Source organism: Pan troglodytes, chromosome 7 (genome assembly GCF_028858775.2).
Source record: "Pan troglodytes isolate AG18354 chromosome 7, NHGRI_mPanTro3-v2.0_pri, whole genome shotgun sequence".
NCBI classification, from domain to species: Eukaryota; Metazoa; Chordata; class Mammalia; order Primates; family Hominidae; genus Pan; species Pan troglodytes.
In genome coordinates, this window is record NC_072405.2 from 74037688 (window position 1) to 74054128 (window position 16441).

Genomic DNA, 16441 nt, shown 5'->3' on the forward strand with positions numbered 1-16441 from the left:
TAGAGAAACTAGTCCTTTACATTGGCATAAAGAAAAACATTTTACAGTATTTGCCTAAGAGGTTAACTTCGTAGCCTAGTCTCTTCCCAGCATATTAAATGGGGCCACAAGAGACCCTTATTATGAAGCCCAGAGATCTCCCCTTCTCCAACATTGCTCCTTCTTGTTTTATGTAGTCAGTCATAAAGTATGGTCAAAAGTTGGGGAATGCTTCTAGCACACACATATGCACATGCACACATGGGTGTACTCATCCACTCAATAAATATATATGAGATGCCAACAAGTAATGATTTTCTTATCCTGAAGGCTAGCTGACCAGGAAAATAAATTGGATTTATACAAAGTTTAATGGCTACTGGCCATGGCCCAGTGCTTAAAACAATGGTTCCTGGCTAAATACAAGGCTTGTACCACAGCCGCTCATGATGCCAAGTGTAGGATTCCTGCATTCTCAGTCTTGAAGGCCTTATGAGGGGAATTTATGTATCGTCACAACATAGAATCACAGCCTCTTATCTGAGCAGGGAAAGGGTTGATGTTACCCCAAACACAAAACCAAGCTCTCAGGACAGAACTGGAGCCAAAGTTCTGCCACTTTATAATGCCTTTGTATCCAGGAAAGAGGATGATGCTTATGTAATCATGCAGCTTAAAAGGGCCATAGCCTAAGGGTCAGGGACTCTCTCCTGGAGTCTAACATCTGTACTTGCTAGATCTCTGTGCAAATGCCCTGTAATGCAATGAGCAACAGGGGACCTGTTATTGCTCCTGTCTCTATGAGTTTTCCCCATAAACACTATTCCAGCAGGCCTGGTGCATGTGCTGCTTGGCCATTTGCCCTTGATGCACAAGTACCAACAATAAATCAGGCACTGGAGACACAGAAGTAAACAAAACACAGTCCCTGCCCTCAAGCTCACATTCTCCTGGGAAAAGAGACAGCCAATAAACAAATAAGTAGATAATGTACCAAGTGGTGATAAGTTATCACAGGCATAATAAAGCAGTGGAAGGAAAGAGAGTGGTCACAGGGGTATACAGGGGTGTTAGTGCCAATCGCTCTTTTAAGGTGATATCTGACCAGTAATCTGAAGGAAGCAAGGGGCTGAGCCATGTGTATGTGTAGGGGAAAGCATTCTTGGCAAAGAGAACTGAGTTTAAAGACCTTGAGGCAGGAGAATATTTGCTGTGTTTGAGGACGAGCAAAGAAGCTCTTCCTAAGCCAGGAGATGAAGAGCAGAGAAAGAGTGGTAGAAAATGAAGTCTTTCAGGCCATGGTAAAGGCTTTGGATTTGACTTTGATTCAGATGGAAAGCCATTGGAAGGAGATGACTCAAATTTCAGAAAGATCCCTTGGGCTTTCTCTGGAGAAAAGACAGGGCAAGGAGGGTAAGGATGAAATGCAGAAGCAGGGAGTTAGAGTTGACTGCAATAATCTTGGCAAGATTCGGCGGCTTGGAGTAGGATGAGTGGTCACAGACATCCTGAGAAGTTGGATTTGGGAAATATTTCCAAGAAAGAGCTGACAGGATTTGCTAATTGATTTTATATGGAATATAAAAGAGAGAAGTTAAGGGAATGACATCATCTTTTTTGGCTCAAACAACTGGAAGCCATTTATTGACACAGGGAAACTATGGGATGATCAAGTTTCTTGGGGCAGATTGAGTTCAGGTTGGGACATGTTAAGTTAGAACTACCTCTTAGACCAAGAGGAGATGCTACATAGAGAATTATATACATGGGTCTGGCCATCAGAGAAGTCATCTGGGCTGAGATATAAATTTTAGGAGTCACCAGCATTCAGTGGCATTTAAGGGCACAGGTGAGATCACCTAGGACAACCATGCACAAAATGTGGTCTGAGACTTCTGCTAATCCTCAAGATCCTTTTAACATTTGCCTTTTTAATGCTTCTTCTTTCACAATTGTACAGTGGAGTTTTTCCAGGGACTACGTAAGATGTGTTATGGCAACAACTAGAATGCCTAGGCAGATATGACAGTCCAACTGTCTTCTATTAACTCAGATGTTAAAGAGACCTGCAAAAATATATAACTATACCACTCTTCTTACCACATTTTTTGTTTCGAAAAATATAATTATTCTTTATAAAAATGTTTTATGTTAATATGTAATGGCTTTGTTGTTATTTTTAAACAAATTAATAAAAATTTTTAACTTTCTCAGTCTTAATTTCTAATACAGTAATTATCAATAAATATAACTCATATAAGCAAATGTTCTTTGGGTTCCTTAATAATCCTTAAGGCTGGGCATGGTGGCTCACGCCTGTAATCCCAGCACTTTGGGAGGCCAAGGTGGTAGGATTGCTTGAGGCCAGGAACTTGAGACCAGCCTGGACTACAAGGCAAGACTCCATCTCTAAAAAAAATTTAAAAACTAGCCAAGCACGATGGCACATCTGTAGTCCCAGCTACTCAGAAGGCTGAGGTGAGAAGACTGCTTATGCCCAGGAGTTTGAGGTTTTCAGTAAACGATTGCACCACTGCACTCCAGCTTGGATAACAGAATGACACCCTGTCTCAGAAAATAATAATAATAAAATAATGTTTCAGAGCATAAAGAGGTCTAACACCAAAGAGTTTGAGAACTGCTGACCTAGGGAGTAAGTATAGATGGGAAAGAAAGGAAGACGAAGAAATGAGATAAAATAGTTGAGGAAAAACCAGCAAAGAGAGTGAGGGGGAGCCATAATGGAGGTAAAAAGTTGGCAAGAGAGTATCCCAGAGGTCAGGTGAAAAAGGTCTTTCAAGAATGGAGCAATCCATTGCATCACATGCTGCAGAAAGACTAAATAAAATAGAACTGACAATTCATTCTGACAATACAGAAGTCAATAGTGACCCAAATAAGAGCAATTTGTCAGAGCAGGAAAGACAAAAGCCTGACTTAGAGGCTTTTGGAGTTAGAGTGGTCTATCCAGGCATATATTGTATAAGCAGAGGCAAGGAACAGTATATTCTTAGGGAGAATTAAAGAGATAGTGAGAGAACAGGAAATGGAGAGGGAAGTATAACCAATATTTAATTAATTTAGTTTGAAAGTAAAACAGAAGTACAGGATGGTATTCAGACTAAATGTACCATCAAGAGAGGGTGCTGTTTTCCAGATGAGGACTATAATAGTACATTTATATGATGGTGGGAATTATCCAGAAATGGGAGGAGGCATGCTATAGAAGTCTTGTCTTTGGGTAGGCAAGAGAGGATGGGGTCTAATGCATAAAAAAGCATGGACAGCTCTTTTATTATTATTATAAGCCAGAAGGAAGAGGATGTGGGTTCAAATGCAACTGGGTGGGTAGATATGGGAGCAGGAGTGTGTGGAAGTCCTCTTCAGATTGCTTCTACTTTCTCAGTATGTGAAAGATGGAAGGTTATCAGCTGAGAGTAATGAAGAGGAATGTGATGTTGGACATCTGGATGGAGAGGAAAGGTATGAAGTCATCACATAGGAGAACAAGACAGTGCATTCACCAGTGAAACAGTAGGATCACAGGGTAGAACTGAGGGCTCACTTGAGCTTTTTGGTTATGAATTCAAAGTGAGACCAATCAAGCAGAATTGTGTGTTTCCCTGTAGCCACATTTAACTAGCAACATTCAAAGACAACCACACATCTCAAAATTCTCAACCTCAATTGAGTGCTGAGATTATTTTTGGCCTATTTTGGCACATATTTTATAAATATTTACCTTTCTTTCTCTTTCCTTATCCTTTAAAGCAATCAACATCTAGCCCTAAAAAAAATGATAACCACATTTAGTTATAATCATTCAAGCAGTAAAACTATGTCTCTCTTCTTGAACAACTGACTTAATAAGGAATGGAACCTAACCTATTAACAACTGCTCAACAAATCCTGAATAATATAAAATTTTAATATCCATATTTAACTAGGACATCCCCCTAACACTATCTACACCAAATTAAATTATCATAAACACAAACACTGCATTATCAATATATTATCATCAACAATTATGCCCTAGTTAAGTCACTTGTTCTGTCTTGTAAGTGTTGTGCACAGCAATAATGATAATTATAACCACAAAGGTCATATCTATATTCTTTCAGTTTCTAGTCATCCCATTATTACCATGATTGACAGTTTTGCCAGAAGCACATTTGTTAAGAGCAATCTGAGTGCTGTAAGGCCCATGTCTAAGAGAATGAAAATGTGTCTGTAATCCTACATACAATGGGGAGATGTAATGCTCATCTCCCCATTGCCAACTATGATTAGCTATTTGAACTTTGTGATAATTGTCTGGAATCTGGGCCTAAATAAAGATCTTCACATGAGAGTGCTAGAGGTAATCAAGGCCTTTGTCGACTAGAAACACAAACACAATCTGAAGGTCTCTTGTAATAGATGATAATATGATCTCTATACACTGGCTTTGTCACAAATGTGAAATATGCCCTGCTAAGCACTAGATGAAATTGTGACACTGTTCCTGGAAAGAATTCTGTCTTTTCAAAACCATTGAGAGCAACTACTGTGCCTTGCCTACAATCTACTGTCCACTGAGGCCTTTTCACTGGGGGTCCTTGAGACTCAATCCCTGGGGCTCTGCACTTCTACTCATCTGCATACTCCATTTTATAATCATCACTAAGAATGACAAACACTCAAAGGACAAATACTGTATGATTCCACATATATGGGGGACCTGGAGAAGTCCAATTCATAGAGACAGGCGGTAGAATAGAGGCTAGCAGGGGTTGGGGATGAGAAAGCAGGGGTTGGGGATGAGAAATGTGGAGTTATCTACTGGGCACAGGATTTCAGTTTGGGAGGATGAAAAAGCTCTGGAGATGAATGGTTGTGATGGCTGCTCAACAATGTGAAACTCCTTAATGCCACAAAACTGTACACTTAAGATGGTAAATTCTATATTATATATGTTTTACCACAATTTTTTAAAAAAAGAGTACCAGGCATTCAACATCTCAACTTATTTTCTCTACTCAATTTAGTGAAAACCACCAGTTAGCTGGAATGCAATGAGCATTTGGCACTTGTCTAGCTGTCCAGCATCTCTAAAACAAACTCCTTATATTTGAGAAATTCCACCATGTGAGACTTGCCTTCTCAAATTGAGAAGGTAGAAGATACGCTATGGTTTGAATATTTGTCTTATTTATAATTTATACTAAAACTTAATTTCCAATGTAACAGTATTAAGGGGTATGGCCTTTAAGAGGTGATTCATGGATTAATGGATTAATAGATTATCAAGAGAGTGGGTCTGTTAAAAAAAAAAAAAAAAAAAGCCATTTTGGTTCTCAGAGCACCTCCTTCACCCGTGATGCATTTCACCACGTTACAATGTAGCATGAGGCCTTCACCAGAAGTCGATCAGTTGCAGCTGTCCAATCTTGAACTTCCCAGTCTCCAGAACCATAAACCAAAGTGAACCCCTTTTAAAAAAATATATAAATTACCCAGCTTCAAGTATTCTGTTATAGCAACATAAAACACACTAAGACAAGATGCATATTCCTTGCAGCTCAGGCACCACACATGACTAAGGTTTCATATCAGACACACCAATGGGAACCTTCAATTTGGAATTGAGCAACATATGCATGCCAGGCTGTGATGAAATCCATCTTCTGACAAAGGTGGCAACTTTTTCCTGATTGGAAAATATGTCAGTCCATTAGTAGGATATAAATTAATTTAGAAAATCACAACCAGTAAATTTTTAAAAAGAAATAGAACAGGGAAAAAAGTTTAAATCTCATAGAGTAAGGATAAGAATATTTACATATTAAAATATATATGTATATGTGAAAGCCATGATGCACAGTGTATTTCTTACTGAGAGTACCAGGCAAAATTCCTTTAACAGGCTCCTTTTCTGCATTAAATAACTAGAGTGGATTCTATTGTTTGCAACTAAGAATCTGTGATAATATATCTGATACCATGTCTAGTATGAGCAGACCAAAGAAGAAGTCTCCTTTTCATCTCTTTCCATCTTTTTCTAAATGCTGCTGATTCATTGTCTAGTACTATGTTTAATATCAGAGAGAATGTTAACTCATTTCTAATATACATGTCACAGTCTATTTGAAGGGCAGTCAGGAATAAATTTTGCATAAAACTACAATTGTATGCCTTTTATGTATACTCATGTCAGTAATGTTAGTTATACTTGCCTTAAATTTTTCTCAAATCATCAAGTTATACGAAACTAAAATTGGAGGCCATGATCACCATTTGTTTATGCATTTTTTTTCCTAATGAGAGTCTTTATCCCTCCCAAGAGTACCTTTGATTCCCCTGTGAGTAGAGTTAGAACGGTCTATCCAGGCATATGCTGTGGTTAGGCTGTTCATTTTACATAAATCCTAGCCAGATTAACTTTGAATAAGGAATGCATTTCTAGTTTTTGTCTATAGCAAGCAAGTTAACATAGTATGTGGCTCCCATTACTTGAATATATTGCCATGCACTATCTGTCAAAACTTGTGCAAGTTTTGGATTGCCTAAAGAGCAGGTAGCCCTCTACATACATTAAAATTCACCCCTGCATTAAATCAGATGAGCAGAATTGTGTCCCTAGAATGTATAGATTTTTTTCCCATATTTAACTACTTTGTATATGAGTGGGATGCCTTCCACATTAGGAATGCATTGGCCTTGGTTCCATTTTATTACCCCATGTTTGTTTTTAGCTTTTTTCCTCATGCCGCTCTTTTGTGTTATTCTGCTGTATTTCATACACTCTTGCCAACTACCTTAAAGACTTCTTTGGAATAAGACAAAGTATAAACAAACAAACAAGCTCCCTTTCTTTCCCTTTCCACAGCCCCCACACACATAAGGCTCAATTCAATGTATGCCTCAATTACTGTAAAAATCTTCTGGCTGGTTTCCCTGCCTCTATTTTCTCCTCTCACAAATGTTTGATTCTTCTTCTTCAATATTGTTTTCATCACTTCACCCAGCTGCTCAAAATCCACAGTTGCTTGGTAATGTCGCTGTAGTAGTTATATCTTCAGGCTTACATTCAGAATCCTCCATCAGTTGCCCACACACTTCCAATTTTATCTCTCATGCTCGCTAACAAGGTGCTTCTGTTCTGATAATTCAAAATGATTGCCATGCTTTCTACCTACCTCTTACAATTTTGCAAAGCCCAACTCCAGAGACAACTGTTTGTGTTACCTTTGGAAAACCATTTAACCTTACTGAGCTTCATTTCTTCAATTGGAAAATGGGAATAAAACTTTACATGGTTTTTATGAGACAACATAGCACATGAAAGTGCCTAGATTAACTAACGAACTAAATGAATAAAAATGTCTGTCTTCTAAAGTGCCTGGCACACAGTCAGCACCCAATAAAAAGTAATTCAGAATATACTATCCTTTGCCTTTTCTCACACTATGCACAGTCCTGAAAAGCTCTGCTCCCTCCTCCGCCATGAGTCCCTAAAGAGCAGGCAATAATTACACAGGCCTTGAGGTCAAAGGGAGATATGAATCCAGACACACTCTGCCTTCCACTGAGTGACTTTAGGCAGATGACGTCAGCATCCACCTGTGTGGTCCATTTCTGAGGACCCAGGAGCATATAGAAGGATGTCCAAGACATGACCTATTCAGTCTTTGGAACACAGTCAGTGCTGTATCTTCTGCTGCTGTTCTCTTTATATTAAAAATTAATGTGTCAGCTGGGCGTGGTGGCTCTCTCCTGTAATCCCAGCACTCTGGGAGGCCGAGGCGGGTGGATCACCTGAGGTCAGGAGTTCAAAACCAGCCTGACAAACATGGCAAAATCCCGTCTCTAATAAAATACAAAATTAGCTGGTAGGGGTGGTGCATGCATATAATCCCAGCTACTCAGGAGGCTGAGACAAAAGAATCACTTGAACCCAGGAGATGGAGGTTGCAGTGAGCCAAGATTGTGCCACTGCACCCCAGTCTGGGCAACAAGAGTGAAACTCTGTCTCAAAAAAAAAGAAAAAAGAAAAAAAATTAATGTGTCTTGTTTTATTTAGTTTGAGATAAGGTGGCTGAGTTTTTCCTTTATCTGTGGCACCTAGGAAAGGTAGCTGCTAAGGCAAAATAACCAATATATTAGATATTAGCAGTAAAATTTCATTTTCTAGCTACTAGGAAGCTGGGAACAAGCCTGGCAGTAACCATATCACCTCTCAAAGAACCCCAGACTAAGCTATAAGAATAGACATAAAATGGGACTCTGATGAAATAGGACCTTCAAATAATACAATACCTTACTCCCAAACCATTCTGTTCAATTTACTTAACCACAGGTAAGCATCTCATATTACTTTTGTATATTCAAAATATAGATCTTGACCCTGAGCTGGTGCTTTGTGTTTATTTTTTAACTGAATATAGGCTTTGTCACCTCTAAAAATAAGTGAAACAAATCACAAAAGTTACTCTTGTTCTGTGACAGAGCACCCTTGCAAAGAGTTTTTCCAATTCATTAGACCTAAAGACAGTCTATGAAGCCAATAAATTTTGCACTGCCATAGCCTTCACATATATATCTGCTAATTCTAATACTGCACCTTTCTATAGCTCCTAATATCACTAAATATTGAATTTCTGCCTGTAGTTGGTACTGGAAAAATCCCACAGTAAAACCTTTGTCTTAGTCCATTTTGTGTTGCTGTAACAGAATACCATAGATTGGGTAATTAAAAATGAATTCAAATTTATTAGTTCACAGTTCTAATAAAGGCTTGGAAGTTCAAGATCAAGGTGCTAGCATCTGGTAAGGACCTTTTGCTGCATTATACCATGACAGAAGGCAGAAGGGCAAATAGAGGGTGAGAAAGAGAAATAAAGAAAGAGAGAAGGGATCAAACTCATCCTTTTATAAAAAACCCATTCCTGCAATAACAGCATGAATCCATTCACTCCACCCACATGACCTAATCACTTTTCATTAGGTCTCACGTTGCAGCACTGTTACAATGGAGATTAAGTTTCCACACATGCTTTTGGAGGGACACATTCAAGCCACAGCGACCCTCACCACCTACCCTAGCCTACCTTATCCCAAACTCCTAGCTGACTTGCAATACAATATGAAATAAGCAGAGTAACAGAATTCAATTTCCTTTAGGCTCATTCCTCAAGTCCTCTTAAGTCCACTCTGATTTATTTTACATTGTGAGTTACGGGTTGAGTCAAGTCCCCTTGAAATGATATGTTGAACTCTTAATCCCCCCAGTACCTCCAGAATATGACCTTACTTGGAAATCGAGTCATCACAGATGTAATTCGTTAAGATGAAGTCATACCACAGGAGGATGAGCCATTAATCCAATATGACTGATGCCCTTTTAAGAAAAGGAAAGAGACACAGAGAAGAGCAGCCATGTAAAGACACAGAGACACAGAGAAGAAAGCCATGTGAAGACAGAGGCAGAAATTAGAGTTATGCTGCCACAAGCCAAGGAACATCTAAGGCTCCCAAAACTGGAAGAGGCAAGAAAAGACCGTCCCTTAGAGGCTTTGGAGGGAGCATGGCCCCAGATACCTCTTGATATTAGACTCAGCCTCCAGAACTGTGAGGCAAAAAGTTTCAGTTGTTTTAGGCCCAGCAGTTTGGGGTAATTTGCTATGGCAGCTCTGGCAAACTAATGCACTGTGAGTCTGTGCTTACTTCCCAGACTCGCTCAGAAAATGAACTCATTTTCCACACATATGACACTAGGCAAAATGTGTGTTAATCTTCCCTGCACCGTTTTCCATTTTCTTGAGAGTTCTTTCCTGAAACTCAAAAGTGCTCATGAGTACCAATGAACGAAGGCTACCTTTGCTTTAATGTCCCTACATTTTCTTTCCCAGCAACCAAGAGGTGATGGCTCAGCACAGTGACATTTTAGGGCCGGACTCTCCAATTCAACAGTTAAAAGCCCACACCATGTACACATAAGACACAAGGCATACATTTCATTGTTTCTATACATCACACACTTTGAGCAACTCGGCATGATACTCTCAATAATGTCAGGAAAACTATCCCAGACTCCAGAGAGCTGACCTCTCTTCATCTGGCCTTGTTCAATTCGAGAAGGAAAGGAAGCATTGGTCAACTTCACCATCTGCAACACAAAAGTTGAATATTTCACAAGCATTCCAGGTCCTGTTTGCCCTCAGATGGGGTGCAGGTCCCAGGAATGGTAATACTATCTAGCTGATTCCTCCAATTTTGCATTGTTTATGCTTTTAATTATATCACAATCAAATGAAAAATTCCATGTGTAGGGCACAGATTTGACTTTTAAAAACCAGATGTCTGATGCTTTGGGTCCTCCTTTTAAATTAACATAAGCAAACAATGTTATCTCCATGTTAACAAAGGAAACCATCTCCTCCCCCACGTGTGTTTCTTTTAGAGACTTTTGGGTAAATGAAGGCCACACTTGGTCTACTAGCCACATTTGCCCAGGACAGAACTGATGCCAGTTCAGTCAGTTTCTTTATGGTAAATGACATTCGGCAGCCAGGCCTAGATCTCCCATAAGCTCCACATATTGTTGAGGCAGCTCAGAGGACGTGCTTGGATCAGTCAGATGGTGCCCACAGCTGCTAACAGCCCCTGTGAACTGCTCTGACCTCCAGTGTCTACCATTTTCCTTTGGCTTTCCTTGAAAACTTTCCTCCTGTGCCCCACTGCCTGCAGTGACAAGATGCTCATAGAGAACCTACAAGCCTTTGTCAGGATAAAGATAATAATAATAAGAGAAGCAGACTAATGGAAAGAGAAATAAGATATATTTTGCAGTTGCAGTTTGGGTTTTTTTTTTCTTTTTTTTTTTTTTTTGGTAGGAAGGATTTTTTTTTCTTTCTTTCTTTTTTTTTAAAGCATGAGCGTTCTGCTTTTCTGAAAGCGCGGGCTCCAGTGCTATGATTAGCACCAGGAACTGGAGAGGTTCCATCAGAGTGAACCGTTGATTTCAAGGCAGCTTTGCCTCTTGTTTTTCAAACCTGGTAAGCATACACATAAGAAGGCTGGGTCAGAGCTTGGAAAAGCAATTCAGTAGTTGGTGCACAGCCTTCAGAGAAAGCAAGCAAGCACCCAGTTTACATTTATTTTCATTTTAAGAAGTGTGGCCAGCAACAAAGGTGGAGAGTGAGATGGGGGTGGGGTTAACTTATACATAGTTATTTTATGCTGTGCCATCTTGCAGCAGATTTTCTGAGGACTTTGTGTGGGTTTGTTAGGGAAGTAAAAATTGGGTCAGAATAGTTTCACACTCTACTACAACGTTCTTTGCGTTATTTTTTTATAGCCTTCAATTTAGGCAAATCATATTCATGTATCATTGCTAATTTTCAAAACAATGACACAAGAAGACTTTGGCTAAAAAGATATCATATATTTTAACCTGTTCTCAATTTCCCTGATTTATCAGGTTGGCACTGTAACCAGGCACTCTGGTAAAATTGATCTGTACAACAGCATTTCCATTTTGCCAGGAAAATGATTACTGTGTTTTATGTTGAGAAAGTTTATTTAACCTGAACATTTTTTTTTCAAAAAAGAAAAAGAATTATTTTAAATGGACACAAGATTTTCCATATTTACTTAGATACATTTTTATCAAATCTATACTTGAAAGGAAATTCAGAGTGTCATAAAATACATTAATGACAGAATCAGAATTCAAAATTATTTCAGTATGGTAAATTTATGGGAAAAGTTTAACATGATTATATAGCATTATTATAGCATTTGTCATAAATGTAAAATCTGGCACTTGGACTTCAAATAACAATTATACAAGGAAAGATGAGGTAGCTATAGCTAAATAGCAGCATTTAGAAGAACAACAAAATAAATTTAGTCGAATATAAATTCCAGTGGCTTGAGTACAAATTGAAGCAGCTTGCCTGAAAAGCTAATACATTGTAGCTGGCCTTCTAATGCCAAAGAATGGCAGACATGATTTTGGCTCTCCTAATCACAGGCCAGGCCTCCCCTGGACTCCAGAACTCCAGAACCATCTTCGTTTCTAGGCAGTGCTCACGAAGAGGAGCCCACACAATTTGAAAACTCATGTTCTAGTCCAGTTAGCGTAACTATGACAGAATACCTGAGGCTAAGTAATTTATAAGGAAAAAAAAGTTATTGCTTTAGCTCATGATTATTCTGCAGGCTGGGAAGTATAAGAAGCATGGCACCAGCATCTGCTCAGCTTCTGGAGAGATTTTCATGGTGGGTGATAAAATGATCGAAAATGTCAGAGGGTAAGTGGACAAGTGTGAAGAGACAAAACCCCAGTGGCATCCTAGCTTTACAACAACCCATACTCACGGGAATATTCTCCTAAGAATTAATCCAATCTCATGAGAATGAAAATTCACTCACTATGCCAAGAATGGCACTGAGTCACTCATAATGGATCTGCCCTGTGACTTGAACACTTCCCACCTCTCAACACTACCACATTAGGAAACAAACTTTCACCTAAGTTTTGGTGGGGACAAACAAACTATATCCAAACCATAGTGAGTCATAAACCCCTTCATAGTCTGATCAAAGTTATGGACCTTCTCTCCAAAAAAATACATACACATATAATCTTGCATATCATTTCCAGGTGCTCACAGATTCCCTAAAAGATCTATGAGAAACTATGTCCAGATTCCAGGTACCCATGGGTTCCAGATTAAGGACTCCTGATCTAGAATATATCCAGGCCAACAAGCATCAGAGGTGTTCTGGAAGTGAGGTTCATCCTGAACCTCATACTGAGCTGTCTGCTTTTCTTATTCCTGCCTAAACTCAAGATCGAGTTGGGTGGCCCCAGGGTGGCAGTCACTAACTAACTGGAACATGCTGGCTTTATACCATTACAAAACCATGGATGGGGTCAATGCAATGGTTTCAGGAAAATGTCAGTCAAATATCTGAAATTATTTACATGAATAGATATTCTACTGATTTTTTCAATGTTTTAGTTTCCTATACATGATAGTCATAATAAAAATAGATAAGACTTATTAAGCATTTATCATATGCCAGACACTATGCTAAGCACCTTATATGATATTCTCAGTATATCCTCACAACAATGGTATGAAGTGAATATTATTGCCTTCCCCAGTTCAGAGATGAGGAAACTAAGGCAGAGAGAAGCTGAATAACTTATCCAACATCACGCCCCATATGAAGCAGTGACACCCACATCTGTCTGCTCCTAACCTAACCACAGTGCTATGTTTCCTCCCTGGTATGACAAGCAAGCCAAGCTGTCTTCCTTCAGGAGATATTGCGGAACATCCACTAAATGGGCATTGGTTACCAGCTTACACTCACCACCAGAGATAAAGCAGAGCACTGGTTTTTTTTGTTTGTTTGTTTTGTTTTTTGAGATGGAGTCTTGCCCTGTCACCCAGGCTGGAGTGCAGTGGCACAATCTCGGCTCACTGCAAGCTCTGCCTCCCGAGTTCACACCATTCTCCTGCCTCAGCCTCCCGAGTAGCTGGGACTACAGGCACCCGCCACTACGCCCGGCTAATTTTTTGTATTTTTAGTAGACACGGGGTTTCACCGTGTTAGCCAGGATGGTCTCGATCTCCTGACCTCATGATCCGCCCACCTTGGCCTCCCAAAGTGCTGGGATTACAGGCGTGAGCCACCGCGCCCGGCCAGCAGAGCACTCTTAAACTTACAGGTTTGCATGCTCTGTTGAGGGTCTCGCTTTTTATATTTTCAGGCTTAATTTTCATTTTGCATTGTCATTAACGTTTGTAAAAGAAGGGCCGCCACATTCTGTCTCTTCTGTCTATGTACCACACTAGCTGCCCTCTTCTATCAATCTTTGATTAGGAACCTTTGATGTCTGTGTTTATATTGTAAAGACATTATGCTTCAGGGTTATGAATGTTTTTCTTGTTCAGTATCATGGCCCTGACCTGATTCAAACACCTTTCATAAACAGGCATGAATACATTTGAGAGTGCTTTCTAGCTCTAGCTCCAGATATTGGATTAGTGGAACTTACCCTGTTGAATACTAGCATTCAAAGGAACTCTATGCTGTATGATTGCTTTGTTGTGTAGGGATTCAGTGATAGAAGCCATGATGCAAACAAGAGATATGCCATGTCTGATATCTCCCTACAAACTCTTTCCAAATATTTTCTGATGGGCGGGCAAGTTCACCTCTGACAGCCTTTTCCTCCTTCTCTTATGAGGAAAGACCTTCCTTTTCCTCTTATGTTCTTAGGCCTTTCGATTTCAAGAGTTACCCCTTTTTCTCTCTGAAATTTTTGACTAAGGAATGCTGGATACCATAAGAGAGTTTCATTTCATGCTCCTTGAACCAAAAAAGCAGATAAATTATTATTAGAATAATTATAAGTTAATAGGATATAAAATATTCAGGTCTTTTAGAACCATCTCCTCTGATATGAGCCTTATGCTATGGAGTTCTAATTTTGTTTTAAAGAATTTGAGAACCTCCAACTTCCCCAGCAGCAGTAATGAAGGGAGGAGGTCCTCTCCCCGGCCCCCCGATCCCATAAAGAGCACATTTCTAGCACACTTACCCACGGTTCAGGTTCTCACATTAATGGGCCTCACAAATAATCTCACTGAACATCAAGCTGGGAAATGAACACTGGCACAGTCCTGGTAAATTATCTTAAACTGGTCCCCGGTGGGAGCAAAACACCTCCAAGTACATATGCTATATATCAAAAGAGTGCTTCTAAAGGTTGTCCATGGTATGTGTAAAAAAATCTAATAAACATATCTGATAAATCATGATGATAGCCTCCATATTTCTTTGTTTAATTCTCAGTTTTCTTGTAAGCCCTTCTTGAAGTTTGGTTATAATGGATCATTACGTCCATAATGTGCTCAATGTTGGAGTGAATTTTGAACAGTTTTTAGGCTGCATACTGTTTTCTTCCAGATAATTTACTGGATTAAAATTAGCAGTGTGAAAAGCTGTAGAGAAATCTAAATGCCTGCCAAATCAAAGAAATAATCACATTTTTATGAATATTTAATATCATAGTCATGGCAAATAAGGCAAGTAATTAGTACTTACCATAAATTTGCAAAGTATTATTTTATGTAAATGTTACATTCTACTAGTTTGATATGAATTATTCATTGTATAACCAGACACTGACACAAACCAGTAAACATTTAAATCTATGTGCTATTAGTTTACTTACCTTCAGTGATTTTGTGCAGAATATATACATATTTTTTTCCATGAATCAGTGTTTTCCCCTTGCCTCAAAAAGGGACAAAAGACAATGAGAAGAATGTTATTTAAAACCACCTAGTATATATCCAATAGTAAAGACACTTAAGATGCACATGTAAAATGTGTGGGTCCCTCATGTGTACAGATGCGAACCCCCCAGCTCTGCCTCTGTCTCTTTTCACCTTTCATGTATATCATTAACAAAGAGCAGTTATGAGTGACGCTATAAAAATAAGTGTGTGGGAGAAAAATAATTGAATGTTATAGACTCCATAGTGAAGTCTATATTTATCCAAAAGAGAAGTCTGCCCTTTGCCCTCAGCCACTGAGAGATGATCTCCAGGCCCCTGGAAGGTCATGCCTAATAAGAGTGTCTTTGTTTGCTGGGGGTCTTTGGTCCACCTGACAGTCTAACAGTGAAATTTATGCTGGGCTACATGGGATCTGCCAGTCTTTGGAGGATCCAGAGATTAAAGTTATCAGCCTGACTCCCAGAAGGGCTGGAGACTAAAAAACAGCAACACAGGCAATGTATGATTGAGCCTCCAATAAAAACTCTGAACACCTAGGCTGGGGTGAGCTTCCCTGGTTGGTGATATGCTATGTATTGTCACACATCATTGCCAGGAGTCAGTAATGCTGTTCATGCCTCCACGGGGAAAAGGCAACTGGAAATGCAGCTTGTAGATCCTCCTGGACTCTGCTCTATGTGTCTCTTCCCTTTGTATTCTTCCCTGTAGTAAACCATAACCATGAGTATAATAGCTTTCAGTGGGTTCCATGAGTCTCTCTAGTGAATTATCAAAACCGAGAGCTTGGGAAACTTGCAATTGACATCAGAAGGGAGTACAATGTTGTTGAACTCTGGCCCCTCTAACTTCACAGTTGTTAAAATTTTGCATAAACAGATAAATAAAGTTATCTGTTGATATGATTGAGCTTTATTATAATTGAGACTATATAATTGAGAACTGAAACAGAGTAGCCTCTCTTTGAGAGAGGGTAGGCCTCTAAGCCCACTGCCAGCCAGCTGTGATAGGCTTTTTCTCCCATCATTTTTTCCATGAAGTCCCACTGCCTCTGCCTTACTTTGTGAAGTCAGTTGAGTTCTGTGCTGATTCCAGAGGTACAATGCCAGGGAGAACCAAACCAAAGCAATCCTCACATATAGTGGCTCTTCTAAAAG